This window comes from Gossypium hirsutum, chromosome A03 (assembly GCF_007990345.1).
Source record: "Gossypium hirsutum isolate 1008001.06 chromosome A03, Gossypium_hirsutum_v2.1, whole genome shotgun sequence".
Classification (NCBI taxonomy): Eukaryota; Viridiplantae; Streptophyta; class Magnoliopsida; order Malvales; family Malvaceae; genus Gossypium; species Gossypium hirsutum.
In genome coordinates this window covers 53,420,791-53,426,394 of record NC_053426.1, presented here as the reverse complement: position 1 = coordinate 53,426,394, position 5,604 = coordinate 53,420,791, and positions in this window count along the sequence as shown.

The window sequence follows — 5,604 nt, the reverse complement described above, 5'->3', positions numbered from 1 at the left end:
TTCAGACAATATACGAGCATTATGAGTTCCTTGTTATGCCCTTTGGCTTAACTAATGCCCCAGCGGTGTTTATGGATTTGATGAACTGCATTTTTCGACTGTATTTGGATAAGTTCGTAGTGGCCTTTATCGATGATATATTGATTTACTCATGTGATGAGGGTGAACACGTGAAGCATCTAAGGATAGTTTTACAAACTTTAAGAGATAAGTAGTTATACACCAAGTTCAGCAAGAGTGAATTTTAGCTTAAAGAGGTTAGATTTTTAGGACATATTGTGTCATGTGATGGGATCAGAGTTGACCCAAGCAAGATCTCGGCTATTGTTGAGTGGAAACCACCGAGGAATGTGTCAGAGATTCGAAGCTTTTTGTGTTTGGCCGGATAATATAGATAGTTTGTAAATGGATTCTCCATGATAGCTACTCCGATGACAAGGCTGCTACAAAAAGATGTTAAGTTCAAATTGACAGAAAAGTGCCAACAGAGTTTCAAGAAATTAAAGGCTTTGTTAACCAACGCACTAATGTTAGTGCAACCGAATTCAGGCAAGGAATTTGTCATATATAGTGATACCTTCTTGAATGGTTTGGGTGTGTGCTTATGCAAGAAGGTAAGGTCATAGCTTACGCTTCGAGACAGCTGAAGCCTCATGAGAAAAACTACCTGACACATGATTTAGAGTTGGCCACTATCGTGTTCGTGTTGAAAATTTAGAGAACCATCTGTATGGCGAGAAATGCCTAGTATTTATCGATCATAAAAGTCTCAAGTATTTGATGACTCAGAAGGAGTTGAATCTATGAAAACGAAGATGGCTAGAGCTAATAAAGGATTATGAACTGATAATTGACTATCACCCAGGAAAGGCGAATGTAGTCACTGACGCTTTGTGTAGAAAGTCATTGTTTGCCTTGATGGACATGATTACTCGGTTGAATTTGTCTAATGATGGTTTAGTTCTAGCAAAGTTGAGAACTAGGCCAACATTTCTACGAGAGATCCGTGAAGCTCAGAAAGGTGATAAGGAGTTGCAAGCTAAGCGGCTTGGTGTGAGATAGAAAATGAATCCGAATTTTGTATTGATACCGATGGATGTATAATGTTCAAAAATAGAGTTTGTGTACCCAAGGATAATAAGCTTATATAGAAGATTCTACGAGAGGCACATAGTGGTTGTTTTTTCATCCACCTGGGTAGTGTAAAAATGTACAATGACCTGAAGAAAATATACTGGTGGTCGGGAATGAAAAGAGACATTTCCGAGTTCATTTCCAAGTGTATTGTGTGTCAGCAAGTTAAGGCTGAACACCTAGTACCTTCGGGTCTACTTCAGCCTATCATGGTCCTTGAGTGGAAGTGGGATCAGATTACTATGGATTTCGTGACGGGTTAACCATTAACCCCAAAGAAAAAGGATGTTGTTTGGATTATTGTTGATAGGCTAACAAAGTCGGCACATTCTATACCAGTACGTACCGACTACTCCCTTGAGAGATTGGCTGACTTGTACGTTTTTTAGATTGTGAGATTGCACGGGGTACCCTTATCGATTATTTTGGATAGGGTCCTGAGATTTACCTCGAGGTTTTGGAAAAAGTTACAAGAGGCTTTGGGTACAAAGTTGAGTTTTAGCACGACATTTCACCCGCAAACTGATGGTCAGTCGGAAAGAATGATTCAGATTTTAGAAGACATGATACGGTGCTGTGTCCTTGAGTTTCAAGGTAGCTAGGAAAGGTACTTACCATTGGATGAATTCACTTACAACAATAGTTATCATTCAAGTTTGAAGATGGCGCCTTTTGAGGCTTTATATGGGAGAAAGTGTCAAACGCCCTTATATAAAGAGAGTCAGATTCACGGGGTCGATTTAGTTAAGGAGATTGAAGAGAAGGTTAAAGTGATTTGCGATTGTTTGAAGGCCACGTCAGATAGATAGAAATCCTATACGAATTTAAAACGTAAAGAGATCAAATTTCAAGTGGGTGATCGAGTGTTTTTGAAAGTATCCCCGTGGAGGAAAGTTCTTAGATTTGGTAGTTGAGGCAAGTTGAGTCCTTGTTTTTTAGGACCTTATGAGATTACCGAGAGAGTAGGGTCTATTGCCTATCGATTAGCTTTGCCACTAGAATTGGAAAAGATTCACGATGTGATTCATGTGTGCATGCTACGCTGATATAGATCAGACCCTTCGCATGTGATTGTGCCAACAAAGGTTGAGATTCATTCGAACATAACTTATGGCGAAGAGCCGGTCAAGATTTTGGCTTGAGAAGTCAAGCAGTTAAGGAATAAGAGTATAGCACTAGTGAAAGTTTTATGACATAGACATGGAATCGAGGAAGCCACGTCAGGGACGAAAATCTCTAAGGGGGAGAATTGTAACAACCAGCTTTTAGGCCTAGTAGGAATAGTGGTTTTGAGACCACAAATCCGATTTCAAGAAAATTATTTTATTAATTATTTTGGGATTATAGCATGATTATGAGGGTGTATGAAAATTTTGGTGAGTTAATTTTAGCGTTTGTGAGCTTAATTGAGAAAAAAGACTAAATCGCATAAAATGCAAAAGTCCTAAATTGATAACTAAAAGTGTCAAATAGCTAGAGAATAAAGATTGGGGGTCTTTAAAGGGCAATTAGATCCTATTGTGATAGCTTCGCCGGCCATGAGAGATGAAAGTGTGGTAAAGTCAACATTAGGTAATGTTGATGACATAAGGTGTACTGTAATGATGCCAAAAAGCCTAACTATCATTTTCTTTTCTCTATCCTTTCTTTTGACTGAAACTTTTAGCAAAGAAATGGGGTTTTAAGAGCTTGAAATTTCAGCAACTTTAAGCCTTCTCAAGTAAGTGATTTTAACGGTTTTTCTTGAATATTTTTTTACTTTTTAGACACTTGAAACATGGGCTTTCAAATAAGGGTACTATTTTGCAAAATGATCAAGAGTGTTGGGGTTTTCCATGAAAGGTTTTGTAATGTTTACTGAGTTTTTATGGAAGAAAATAAGTCTTGGGTGTGTTATCAACAACTTTTGTGAAAGGTGTTAGCATGAAAACACCTAAAATGACTATTGCATAAGTTGTAAAATAGATGTTATGTATGTGAAATAGTGGGAATTTGGAGTTGCTATAAGAGTAAAAAGGGTTTGACTAGGCTTAATATATGAAGAAATTCAATAAAAATTGATTTTTGGGCCTAGGGGTAAAATAGTCATTTTGTTAAAGTCTAGGGGCAAAATGGTCATTTTACCAAATGATATGAATTTTAGATTTCTAAATTTTATTTATTGACTAAATAAGTGCATTTTGCGATTATAGATCAAGAATCACCAAATCCGAACTTAAATAGGGAGAAAGCCAAGCAAATCGATTAAATTAACTAGTCGCCACATTTTGTAATCCGAGGTAAGTTGTATGTAAATAATACAACTACAATGTTAATGTATCTGTTTAATTGTACTTGAATTTAATTTAGCATGAATTGCTTGATTGTGGATTTGAGAAAGCATGATGGTAACAGAGATAGTAGAGCTCCCGTTTGAACCTAGGAAATAAATCGGTTATTCATGCCATAACATATGGGTTATTGTGAGCTAGTGTAAGACATGTCTAGGACATGCATCGGCCACATTATGAGAGCCAGTGTAAGATCATGTCTGGGACATGGCATCAGCATTGAGACGAGTGCTAGTGTAAGACATGTCTGGGACATGCATCGACCTCGAGACGTAAGTCAATGTAAAACATGTCTGGGACATGCATCGGCTACGAGATGTTTCAGTGTAAGATCATGTCTGGGACACGACATTGGCACAAACATGCTAGAGCTTGTGTAAGACCGTGTCTGGGACATGACATCGACACCTTACCCCATGTTTGAGGCTTAATGAATATCTGATAGTGTTCCAAATGGTTCAACGATGAAAGTTATGATTTCAAGTTAACGAGGAAAGTATAATTGTGTTGTATATTCATTTATGTGCAACTTACTAAGCTTTATGCTTACTCCCTCTCCTTTTCCATTTTCTTATAGTGTCGCCTATCTAGCTCAAGGACCAACGGAAGTCAAAGATATCAATCACGCTATCAATCGAAGCTTTCGTTATAGTTATATTTTTTAATATGGCATGTATAGGGAACTAGACTTGTGTTTTGTGTTATTATCAATTTGGCCAAATGTGTTGCCTTGGGAAAATCTCTCATTTTGTATTAAGCCTCGAATTATGGCTAATATCCATTTTGATTTATATAGAAGGATGTTATCTTCATAGATGAGTAAAATGCACACATAGAATGTTGTTTATTGTGGCTGATTTGGTTGCATGAGATAGCCTTGTATTGGTTTTGGTTGCTAATGTGTAGGTTGTGTAAGTAAGGGTGGCAAAGAGGCTTGGTAAATAGCCTTTTATTGTCCACATGGGTAGACACACGGTGTATGTCTAAGTCGTGTGTGACACACGGTCTGCCCTATGGGCGTGTGGTCCGGTCGTGTGTCCACTGCACGTAAAATTTTCAAGTCAGTATGCATGGTAGTAAACACACGGGTGAAGACACGGACGTGTGTTTTAGCCGTGTGAAGGACATGGCCTAGTACACAGGCGTGTGCCTCGGCCGTATGACAATTTTGGGGTTGCTGACGTCTGAAACAGAATGTCCATGTTTTTGCACATGGGCTGGGACTTAGGTGTGTCATGGCCGTGTGAAAACATCTGTAGGTGTGCATTTAAAATTATTTTCCACATGGGTGGAGGACACGGGCGTGTCCTTTCATTGCCTATGCCATGTGAGCAACACGGGCCAACAACACGACCATGTCGAATTGGTCACACGGGCGTGTTGCCCCTCCCACACAGGCGTGTGCCCCTGTATCTAGTAATATTTTTCAGAAATTGTGGGAAGGTCTGAATCATTCTCAAATGGTTTTAAATGACGGATGGAACCTCGTAGGCCTTTTTTATGAAGTTCTCGATAAAGAATTGAAAAATTTTTAAATTTGAATAAATTTTGATGACTAAGAAACGTGTGTAAATATGTGATCGAGTAGGTAAAACTTCATATTCCATCCCACTGTTGGGTACGGGTGTGGGATGTTACATGCCATGAAAGCATATGTGTAGTTTTCTGAAATTTTATGGAAGAATTTGAGTATTAGATTTGTAATAAACAACTTTTATGAAGGGATTTTCCATGAAAACCTTAATAGGGACTATTTTGCATAAGTTGGAAATTTGTTGATAAATGTAAGAAATAATGGAAATTCTGAATTGCTTCTAGTATAAAAAGTAATCAGCTAGGCTTATAATACGAAGAAATTTAATAAATATTGATTTTTGAGCATAGGGGTAAAATAGTCATTTTGTGAAAGTCTAGGGGCAAAATAGTCATTTTGCCCAATTATGAAATTTGGGCATCTAAATTGATACGCTGATGAAATAAATAAATTTTATTAATTTAGATCAAAAGAAACGTGATTCGGGTCTTGATCGGGGTAAGAACAAAGTTTACGAGGATTAAGCTCGTCTTCATCATTTTGTATCGAGGTAAGTACATATGTAAATAATGTGTTATTGAAGCTTACTTTGGTATATTTTAAAAA